A 12,653-nucleotide genomic window follows, 5' to 3' on the forward strand; every position below is an offset into this window, starting at 1 on the left:
GCAATAGTAATTTAGCACAGCATAATGTAGCGATCGGCCTTACAGCCTAGTCAGTAGAAGGCGGGTCGTTACAGAGTGGTATCAGAGCAAGTTCCATACTTCCTACACACACATCAGCATTGTACCTACAGCTTCCAAGTAAGAACATCTCTCACTTTCTTTATGTTTCTTGTTTTCATGTTCAGATACAACTAAAGCATGCTTGTTTATGATAGTAGTTAACATGATAACAATAGTTACTCTATTATGCTTGTGTTAGTCATGGATGTCCTCTATGTCTCTAGAATGGCACGAGGACGCCCAGCTAGAAGGGCACCAGCTACTGAGCCCCAGCATGAGGCAGGCAGTTCAGTGCCTCCCCCAGACCTTACAGCACTAGTGGCTCAGTTACAGCAGCAGCTAGCTGAATAGCAACAGGAAATAGCCACCTTAAAGGCTAGTCAACAGAACACTCCCACTGTCACCCCGGAGCCTAACTTAGCGACACCAGTGGTCTTAGAGGTTCCACCAGTCCAGCCTACAACACCAGTAGCCCCAGCAACAGGAGCGCAGAGAGAAGTCTATCTGATCCAGTGGCAGAGAGTCAAGCCAGAGAATTTCTCAGGCAGCAGTGAACCATGGGATGCACAGGCCTGGTTCAAAACACTGGAGAGTACGATGGAGCTTCTAGACTGGCCAGAACATGAGAAGGTGAAGTGTGCCTCCTTCTGTCTGACAGGAGATGCACGTATGTGGTGGGAGAGAATTAGAGCGAAGCGCCCAGTAAACCAGATGACATGGGATGACTTCGAGAAGGAGTTCTTTGAGGAATTCTTTCACATGCGGGTTACAAACCGCCACTACGATGAGTTCACTGAGTTTCGTCAGGGCAACCTTTCAGTGGAGGAAGCCGTGAAGAAATTCAACAGATTGGCTCGCCTATGCCCTGAACTAGTCAGCACAGAGAGGGAACGAATCCGGTTGATGCTCAAGATGCTGAGGCCGAAAATAGCAATGAATGTGGCTAGTGGCGTTCATAGGCCACAAACCACAGAAGAGCTAGTGAGCAGTGCTCTAATCACTGAGTATTACCAGAATAGCATCAAGCAGCAGAAGCAAGTCCTCTCAGAAGCTAAAGGTCAAGGAGGTTAAGGCACTCAGAAACAACAGGGCCATAGCTCCAACTGGAAAGGGAACTCCAGCAACAAGCGCAAAACGGGGAGTTACCCAAAAGGAGGGCCAGCCAGCAAGCAGCCTAGTTATCCAAAGTGTGCTACTTGTGGGAAATTCCATCCTGGAGTTTGTCGTAAGGGCACATGAGGATGCTTTGAATGTGGACAGGAAGGGCATATGGCCAAGCAGTGTCCAAACAAGACCAGTCTTCCTCAGCTACAGCCGATTCAGTATGGAGGCCAGCCAGCTCAGTAACATCAGATGCAGGCCGCTTTAGATGGTCCACATATCAGCCAGGGCAGATTAGAAGCCCCTCCAGCTATGACCAATGCGAGGATCTACTCACTCACCAGAGAGGACGCAGCAAATGCCTCGACAGTTGTTACAGGTCAGATTAGTATTTTACAGTAAAGTACAACTGTCTTATTCGATACTGGGGCAACCCATTCATATATATCCAGGGCATTTGCTGAGAAATTAGCGATATCCCTAGAGGTACTCAGTAGCCAGTTTCTTACGACGTTACCCTCAGGAGAAATCATGGCGTCCACGCACTGGCTCAGAGCAGTGCCGGTCATTATAGCAGACAGAGAGCTCTTTTGCGATCTGATAGTACTTAATATGACTAACTACGATGTCATCTTCGGGATGGACTTCTTGATCAAATACGGTGCCTCCATCGAGTGCCGTAAGCAGAAAGTTTATTCCAACCTGAAGCAGAAGCACAGTTCGAGTTTATCGGAGAACCCAAGAGAAAAGCCAAGAAATTTCTCTCAACTATGAAGGCACAGAAATTGATGGATTCAGGATGTACGGGATTCTTAGCACACGTAGTCAGTACCAATCAGGACAAGGACCGACAGCTAGCAGAGGTCCGAGTCGTATGTGACTACCCAGCAGTCTTCCCTGAAGAGTTACCAGGCTTAGCACCAGACAGGGAGATAGAATTTGAGATAGAGCTCATTCCCGGTACAAATCCTATTTCCAAAGCGCCTTATCGCATGGCCCAAGCAGAACTGAAAGAACTTCATGAGCAATTACAGGAGCTGCTTGACAAGGGCTTCATCCGTCCTAGTCACTCACCATGGGGAGCACCTGTATTGTTCGTGAAGAAGAAAGACGGGAGCATGCGCCTGTGTATAGATTACCGGGCACTGAACCAAGTCACGATCAAGAAAAGGTATCCTCTTCCCAGAATCGATGACCTATTTGATTAGCTAAAGGGAGCAGCAGTGTTCTCTAAAATAGACCTCAGATCAGGTTATCATCAGGTGAAGGTTAAAGAATGGGACATACCCAAGACAGCATTCAGGACTAGATACGGACATTACGAGTTCGTAGTCATGCCATTTGGCGTGACAAATGCTCCAGCTACTTTCATGGACCTTATGAACAGGGTATTCAGAGAATATTTAGATAAGTTTGTTATCGTGTTCATCGATGACATTCTTATCTATTCCAGAACTCAGGAAGAACACGCAGAGCACCTGAAAACAGTATTGCAGACCCTTCAGCAGAATCAGTTATACGCCAAGTTCACAAAATGTGAATTTTGGTTAGATCAGGTGTCCTTCTTGGGTCACATCATCTCAAAAGATGGTATTATGGTAGACCCCAGTAAGATAGAAGCTGTGAGCAATTGGAAGAGACCCAAGAACGCTAGAGAGATCAGAAGCTTTCTGGGATTAGCAGACTATTACAGAAAATTCGTAGAGGACTTCTCCAGGATAGCCTCCCCATGGACCGCTCTTACCAGAAAGAACAGAAAATATCAGTGGACAGAGGACTGTGAGAACAGTTTCAGCGAGCTGAAAAGGAGATTGACCAGTGCAGCTATTCTGACGCTACCAGAGAACGCAGATAGCTTTGATATATACAGTGATGCCTCTAAGTTGGGACTAGGAGCAGTACTGATGCAAGATGGCAAGGTAATCGCCTACGCCTCTAGACAACTCAAGGATTATGAGAAGAACTATCCTACTCATGACCTTGAGCTTGCAGCAGTAGTGTTCACTCTCAAGATTTGGAGACATTACTTGTATGGAGCTCAGTGCAGAGTGTATACAGATCATCAGAGTCTGAAGTACTTCTTCACTCAGAAGGATCTGAATATGCGCCAGCGCAGATGGCTAGAGCTGGTCAAAGACTACGACATAGACATCCTCTACCACCCAGGAAAAGCAAATAGGGTAGCAGATGCACTTAGCAGAAAGTCCAGTGCTACCTTATTATCTCTAGCAGCCATGTCACCACCCCTACAGAAAGAGATCACAGATTTCGGTCTCGAACTCATAGTCGGACAACTCTCTACTATGACATTAGAGTCTACCTTGCTTGGTGACATCCAGACAGCTCAGGAACAAGATCCTGAAATTCAGAAAATCAAGCAAGGGATAGCAGAATCAGAAAGTGGAGAATTCAGAGTGTCCATTAGCGGGGTGTTGTACTTTGGCGACAGATTATGTGTTCCAGATCAGGAAGAACTCAGAAGGAAGATTTTAGATGAGGCTCACAAGACTCCCTATGCGATGCATCCAGGCTCCACCAAAATGTACCAGGACTTGAAGAAACTTTTTGGTGGCCTGGGATGAAGAGAGACATCGCTCGATATGTCAGCACCTGCCTAACCTGTCAGAGGGTTAAGGCAGAACATCAGAGACCAGAGGGAGTTTTGCAGCCCATACAAATACCAGAATGGAAGTGGGAGAATATTTCTATGGACTTCATAGTGGGATTACCCAGAACCACGAGTGGTTTTGATACCATCTGGGTAATAGTCGACAGATTGACTAAATCAGCCCACTTCTTAGCTATCAGGATATCCTACTCCATGGAACAGCTAGCTCAGTTGTATCTCAAGGAGATCGTTAGATTACATGGAGTCCCACGAACCATTATCTCAGACAGAGACCGCAGATTCACATCACAGTTCTGGGAGTGTGTACAGTCAGCTTTGGGCACGAAGACAGATGGTCAGACGGAGCGAGTAAATCAGGTACTCGAAGATATGCTCCGAGCATGTGCCCTAGATTTCAAAGGAAGTTGGTGCAAATATCTGAGTTTAGCAGAATTTGCATACAACAACAGCTATCAGGCCACTATCGGTATGGCACCTTATGAGGCTCTCTATGGGCGGAGGTGTAGATCTCCAATCTGCTGGTATGAGAGTGGTGAACAGAAAGAACTAGAACTTCAGACAGATCTAGTGGCAGATACCACAGCAGCTATACAGCAGATCCGCCAGAGGATAGAGACAGCTCAGAGCCGCCAGAAAAGCTATGCTGATACACGGCGCAGACCTTTAGAGTTTTCAGTTGGGGATTCAGTGTTCCTCAGAGTAGCTCCCATGAAGGGAGTAATGCGTTTTGGGAAGAAGGGCAAGCTAAGTCCCCGATATGTGGGACCATACCTTATTAGCAGAAGAGTGGGCAAGGTAGCATATGAGCTAGAGCTACCCCAGGAAATGTCAGCTGTCTACAATGTATTTCATGTCTCTATGCTGAAGAAGCATATCCCAGATGCCACTAAGGTGATTGAGCCCTAGTCGGTACAGATCCGCGAGGACCTCAGCTATGACAGTCGGCCTATTCAGATAATAGACCGAGCAGTTAAGAAATTGCGGAACAAGGAAGTACCATTAGTCAAAGTTATTTGGCACAGTCACACAGCAGAAGAGGCAACTTGGGAGACAGAGGCCAGCATGAGACAGAAGTACCCAGAGTTATTCTAAGTTCGAGGATGAACTTTTTATAAGGTATGGGGGATTGTAACGCCCGAAAATTCTCAAAACTATATTAGAAATATTCTATAATTATTCTAGAATTTTTAGATATTTTTCCGGAGTTTTTAGGATAGCGGAAGTAGCAAAAATAAATAGAAAATGAAAATAGCCTACGTGGGAATTGAACCCGAGACCTAGCGAACCCTATGACTTATAGATAGCTTTAGTAAACCAAGTGAACCCAGCAGGGCCGTGTTGAAAGAAAAGGGAGGCAATTAAATTTATATTAGAGTTGGGTGAAATTACCCACTTAATATAAATAGAAAATTTAAGTGGGGTTTGTTTTATTTTGTTTGGTTCGGCAATTTCTCCTCCACTCCAACCCTCACCGCCGACGCCCCTTCTCCCTCCTCTTTCTCTCTCGGTGCACCAAGCCTAGGGCCCTAGGAGCACCTCCTGGCAACACCAAGTGCACGAGGACGCTCCCCTCCGCGAGAGGAACGCATAGACGTGAGAAGATCGTCGAAAGGATCGTCTCCTCCGGAGACCTAGCGATTTGAATCGTAAGAAATTACGAACAGGAGGTAAGAAACCCCTCACCTGCAGTATAAGTAGCTTCGTGTGAATTCCATGTATTAGTTTAGTAATATGTAGACTACCGACACAAAGGATGCGAATTAGCGCATACCAAGTGTTCATTTTAGTTGTTTGGCACAGAAAAATGCAACTTAGGCATTTTAGTATCTTAGATAAATGTAGTAGCAGCATTTTATAGTTTATTTAGTCTTGCTCCAGTTTTTACAGGACTAGATGTCCAATGGGTAGGCTCCCACAGTTGCCTCTAGGTTTAGATAACCTAGTTCTAGGTTTAGACAACCTAGTAAAAGCAAGACAAGAATTTATTAGTTCACGTTCAGTATTTTACTTTCAGTGGCACTGTACTGGATTAAATATCCATTGGGTTGGGCTCCCACAGTCGTCCCTAGGTTTAGCTAACCTAGTAAACCCTACTAGATTCGGAATTTGCAACCCCGGGTCTAGTTAGGGTGCGCGCACAGCAAGTACAGTAGCCGGGCCCAAACAGCAGCATGATTACTATTTTCACTTATTATGATAATAGCTTTCAAACTCTTAATCTAGTTATGTGAATATAGTGTTAGCTCAGTTTTAGTTTCAGTATCAGTTTAGTTCTCCTAGTTGATACCATGAGATAGCTCCATGCTTAGATTTTATTATGCATGCCATGTTTCAGTATTTATACCATGTTTTAGTAATTATGCCATGTTTAGCATATTCAGTTTGTATTTCAAATAGCATGTTTTAAAAGCATATTGCATCGAATGAATGTTTTAGTGAGGTAGATGGTTTCTTACTAAGCTTTAAGCTTACAGATACTTTTTCCTTATACTGCAGATAAAGGTAAAGGGAAAATGGACTAGCAGAGGAAGCTGAGGGTTAATGCAGTGATGGTGTGTGTGGAAGGAACCTGGAATGAAGATCCTTAGGGAGTTAGCAAATTAAGAACTTAGCTTTCTTTTCTTCAGTACCTTTATGCACTTTTAGACCTTAGAATGTTAACCCATGGAAGATTTGTTTAAAATTTTTAGCAATTATGTCAGAATGTTAGTTAATGGATGTTAGAACTTATTTCAAACGATTTAGAATTCTTATATGAGATTTTGGCACGAACTTGTGCTGAAATGAGAGGTCCAGTGCAAAAATCAGAAACCCAGATCGATCTACAGATCGATCAGAATTGGGGTTGTGCCACTGGATCGGTCAGCTGACCGGTCCAGTCGCGAACAGAGAGTTAGCAGAGGGTACAGAAGCTCACTGATCGGTCAGCCGACCGATCAGTGAGCCACTGGATCGGTCGGTAGACCGATCCAGCCGCATACAGAAGCCATATAGCCACTGGATCGGTCAGCCGACCGATCCAGAGTTTTCCTCCGTGCCAGTATCAAGCTGGATCAATCACTGGATCGATCCGATTGCTCAATCGATTCATAGATCGGTTGAAACGCCTGGTTACAACTAGCAGGACATCTGAGAGGCATAGATTATCTTCCCCAGCATGTGTACAACTCCTAGGTACACCTAGAATATTAAGTTCAGATTTTACAGTAATCAGTTTAGCAAAATTTTAATCAATTTAGATTTCCGCAATAGTAATTTAGCACAGCATAATGTAGCGATCGGCCTTACAGCCTAGTCAGTAGAAGGCGGGTCGTTACACTCTCAGCCGGTGATGGCCGATTCCGTTGAGATCCGACAACATTTGCCCTCCGATGATGCGACGAAGTCGAGATCGCAGGCGGAGCAAGCTCTCCATTGGCGATCCAGAGCAAAGACATGAGAAAGAGGAAAGGAGAGGGCGTCGGTAAAGCACACAGAGGGAAGGACGAGGGAAGGACGAGGAGGATTAATATCTTAGTCCAAGAGTAGTACCACTCAACCTTATCGTCATGTCGGACTAAGTCCACTTGCAGGGTTTAACATGACAATCCTTATGAGCTCCTCTTGGGGTCATTCTCAACCTAGATTACTAGGACACAATTTCCTTCTATAATCAGCAACACACACTATAAGTAATATCATTTCCCAACTTATCGGTCTTATTGATTTATCGAACTAAATCTCACCCATTGATAAATTAAAGAAATAAATATCAAATATATGTGCTTGTTATTATATTAGGATTAAGAGCACACACTTCCATAATAACTGAGGTCTTTGTTCCTTTATAAAGTCAGTATAAAAATAAACGACCTCTAATGGTCCTACTCAATACACTCTAAGTGTACTAGTGTGATTATATAGTTAAGATAAACTAATACCTAATTACACTACGACCTTCCAATGGTTTGTTCCTTTCCATCTTGGTCGTGAGCTACTGTTTATAATTTATAAGGTACTGATAACATGATCCTCTGTGTGTGACTCCACACACCATGTTATCTACAATATAAATTAATTGAACAACTACATTTATCATAAATGTAGACATTTGACCAATATGATTCTTATTTCTAAATAAACGTTTATACCAAAAGCTAGGCTTTTAGTATACATCCTAACAGCAACATCATCTCGACGACCCAGAGCTTTAGCTTTCATTTCTTTGTTGTCGGTATTAAGTTAATTACTATTTTTATCTGTACTTAGCTTGTAATATATTTTTGAGATTATAAGTGTTGCCCAACGTAAATGCTCAACGAGCGTGGGCCTTGGAGTTGGAGTCGCTCAAGGCTTCGAACCAAGTAACTACTTGTGTTTGCGTGTGCTCTTTTCTTTACTTAATTCAGCTGCGTATTTTCGACTCTATGTTAAATCGAACGAAATAGCCACGAGCGCTATTCACCCCCCTCTAGCGCTTCTCGATCCAACAATTGGTATCAGAGCGGGGTCGCGTTGATTTGGTGCAACCACCAATCATGTAAATTAGAATCGAGCTTAATAGCTAGATTCTAATTATTTTTTCGAATCGGTTTTTGCTCGAAGCTGGTGCAACACCACTCGAGCTCGTCATCTTAATTTTATTTCCCGCGCTACTAATCCAAGACCTAGTCTTAGGACATTTCTATTTTGTCTTTGTTTTTGCATATTATTAATGGCCCAACAAGAGGGTTTCAACACCGTTCGTCCCCCGCTCTTCATCGGAGAAGATTTCGCGTATTGGAAGGGACGAATGGAAACATTCCTCAAAATCCAGTTCGAGACATGGATGATCGTCAAGACTGGACTGCAACTTCCAACCAATGAATATGGCAAGCCTACACCCTGTGAAAAATGGGAACCATCCCTAATCAAGAAAGTGGAAGCCGATGCCAGAGTTACCTGCACCCTCCAGTGCGGACTGACCAAGGAAGAGCTCAACAGAGTTGGACCGTTCTCTAGCGCAAAAGAGCTATGGGAGAAGCTGATCGAACTCCACGAGGGCACCTCTGACACCAAGGTTAGTAAGAGAGATTTACTATTTAATAAATTATATAATCTAAAGATGCAGGAAGGAGAGACAGCAAGTCAACTCCATGCTCGCATACAAGACATTCTCAACTCCCTCCATGCGATCGGGCAGAGAGTCGAAAATCGGGATATTATAAGGTACGCTCTAAATGCTTTTCCAAGGAGTACATTGTGAGCATCAATGGTAGATGCCTACAAAGTCTCCAAGGATTTATCTTCCATTAGACTAGATGAACTATTTTCTGAATTCGAACTACATGAACAGACTAATACACAGCCAACCGAGAAGGGTATTGCTTTGGTTGTAGGTACTAGTCGAACACGCGAACCAAGATCACAGCGAAGAACTGAACCGGAGTTGGAAGACAAACCCGACTGCGACGATGAAGACGACGAATTGACCTCCGAACTCATGAATCTGGTGAAGAAGCTCTACAAGAAGAAGAAGGGCTTTAACAAGAGAGACCTAAAGAAAGAAGTCCAATCCAAGGAGAGTCAACCAAGTTCAAAAGTCAAGTTCGAGGTAACTTGCTACGGGTGCAACCAAAAAGGGCACATCAAGGCCGACTGCCCCAATCAGAAGGATGCAAAGAAGCAGAGGAAAAAGAAGGTGCTGAAGGTGACATGGGACGAATCCTCAGAAGAAGACGCCGACAACGAACTCGATCAGACGAGTCTTCTCGCACTAATGGCCCGGGACTAGATCGTTGTGTCCGAGAGCGAGAGCGAATCGGAAGGCAAGTCCGAACGAAGCCACGAATCCGTATCCATTTCCGAAGGGCTTGACACTGCTGTAAGTATTCCTCGACTTAATAATTTAGTTAATTATTTGTTACGCAAATTAGCAAAATCGAATCTTAGGGTCAAGTCACTTCTAAAGGAAGTAGCAGTCCTTAAAGAAGTGACTGACTCCTAGACCTTGCCTGACCCAGTTCAGACTGGAAGTTCAACTCAAGTCCAAAAACTTGAGGAAGAAAATTCCAATTTGAAAAATCAGGTCAAGGATTTGGAGAAAACTTTAGAACGGTTTTCTTTGGGATCCAAGAAACTTGACCTAATTCTTGGTGTAATGACCCGGCCCATTTGGCGACCCATTTGGCGACCCTCGGATCGTCGACCGTCGGCCCTTATGTCGTCGGCCCATTTGGCGACCTCTCATGTCGTCGGCCGATGACCCTTGGCCGTGTCGTTACTCACTAGGACTTTCCACCCCTGGCAGTGGATTTTTGTTGGGTTTTTCGGGCCGCGAAAACATCTTTTGGTGTCACGGAAACCCCGAATCACCCATGCCACTGGATCCGTGCAAAGGAAAAATTCAAAAAATTTCGAGTACGAGTTAGAAAACTTTGATTTACACTAAATCTACAAAGGTTAAGATGTATATACCCTTGATGCGTGCCCTACGCGAATCCCGCTCGTCCAAAATGCCGGATCTCTAGAGTATCAAAATAGATACTCCTCTAGAAGTATCCACACAAACAACTCTAGATGGAGAAGACCAAAACCAAGGTGTGCTAGCACCTATGTGGTGTTTGGCCAAGGAGGAGGAGAGGGGAGAGAGCAAAAACTTGAGGAAGAGGATGAAGTAAATGAGGCTTGAATGAAAAAATTCATTTCATTCCACTACAATAGTGGCCGACCACATTCAAAAGAATGTAACTCCCATTTCCACATTAAGTGTAATTAATGTGGAGCCATTAAAGAGTTGTAACCTCCATGAGATGGCACACCATGATGATGTGGAGCATCATCATTGGTCCACATCAACGCCAACTCACCAATGAGGTGGCATAAAGTCAAGTCAAACTTGACTTATCATCTTCCTCTCAAGTCAAGTCAAATTTGACTTAATCTCTCTCATGGTTGATCTAATCCAACCATTTAATTCAAGCCAATTTAATATAATGAATCTAATTCATTTAATTAAATTGATTCAATGAGCCATAATCTAAATTAGACTCATTGAACACATGAATCAACTTGAGTCCAACTCAAGTTAGTCCAATTAGGATTACTCTTAATCCAATTTGATTCATCAAATAAACCTAATCCTCTTGGTTCATCATATGAACCTAATCTTCATCTAATTGTCCTTAGTGTGTGACCCTATAGGTTCTTGTAACGTTGGCAATTCCCCTAAACCCTATTTAGGAGCATAAGTAATGAGCGGTATCTAGCAATACATCATTACTACCCAAGTTACAAGAATGTTGAGATCCAACATCACCTTGTGACTACTAATTGTGACTCCTCACAATATATGACAAGTGTCCTTCTATCCTAGACATCTAGATTGATCAATATGAGGCATAGACCGTGTCATCCTCTAATCAATCTAAATCTTGAACTCCAAGTAGACTCACTCAATCAAATGAGCTCAATATCTCATATTGACTCATTTGGGCATGGCCATGCACTTAGTGGTCTCACTCTATCAAGAATACCAATGTCACTCCCGTCATATGGGAGAGATATATCCCATCTACTTCACTTACATCCCTCTGCATAATTCATTACATACCCAGTAATCGCCTTTATAGTCCACCCTGTTACGGGTGACGTTTGATGAAACTAAAGTACATAACTCCTTATGTAGGGAACCATGGTGACTTCAGGTCTAAGGACTAGTAGTCATACTAATAGTCACATGAGAAAGTATATGACACTCATATAATGATCCATGATACTTTCTCATGACGGGTCATTCAGTATACATTCTCCAATGCATACCCATGTGTCAACTTGATATCTCCATATCCATGACTTGTGAGATCAAGTCATCAAGTTGACCTACATGCTAGTCTTATTGCATTAACATTATCCCTGAATGTTAATACTCGACTAGGAATGATTAAGAGTAGTGTTCCCTATATCATCTCACTATCGGATCAACTAACCGATTGATATAGGTGAGAACCGTCTACTCAGGGACGTTATTATACTTAATTTATTTGGCACCAATACAAGTAAGTATAATAACCAAAAACCAAATGCCTTTATTTATATAGAATATGATACAACAAGTCTAAAATACAATCATCAAATGATTGGCTCTAGGGCTCTAGCTAACAATTTGCCTCCCCCAGGATTCGAACTCTAAACCTCCAGGCTTAAGTATTAGAGTTTATGAATCTTGGTAACCAAGTGAGATCATCTCACTTGGTTACCAGGATTCATAAACTCTAATACTTAAGCCTGGAGGTTTAGAGTTCGAATCCTGGGGGAGGCAAAAATCCACTGCCAGGGGTGGAAAGTCCTAGTGAGTAACGACACGGCCAAGGGTCGTCGGTTGCCGACATGAGAGTTCGCCAAATTGGCTGACGACATAAGGGCTGACGGTCGACGATCCGAGGGTCGCCAAATGGGCCAAGAGGGTCGGGTCTTTACACTTGGGACACAAAGAGCCGTTTACAACAAAACTGGGCTAGGATATAAAACCAAAAGAAAATATAGATCTTATCTATCCTTAGTAAATAGGCCTAACAGTAAATCAGTCCAAGCATGGGTACCCAAGTCCAACCTGGTTAATCAAGTTGGACTTGGTCAATATTGGGTCCCTAAGGATCAAATACATTACCTCGATAGACCATACCGAGGTTATGATCCAGGGGGAGCTAGAAGAAAAACAATAAAAACAAAATGAAATTAGAATCCAAAATTAAAATTAAATAAAAAATTAAATTAAAATTATATCTAAAATTAAAATTCAATTAAATAAAATTTAAATAAAAAATTCAGATTAATTCAAAATATAAATCAAATTTAGAAATTAAATTCTTACAAAATCTTAAAAATCCAAGAGAAGGCTCTAGAA

The sequence above is a fragment of the Zingiber officinale genome, chromosome 8A (assembly GCF_018446385.1).
Source record: "Zingiber officinale cultivar Zhangliang chromosome 8A, Zo_v1.1, whole genome shotgun sequence".
NCBI classification, from domain to species: Eukaryota; Viridiplantae; Streptophyta; class Magnoliopsida; order Zingiberales; family Zingiberaceae; genus Zingiber; species Zingiber officinale.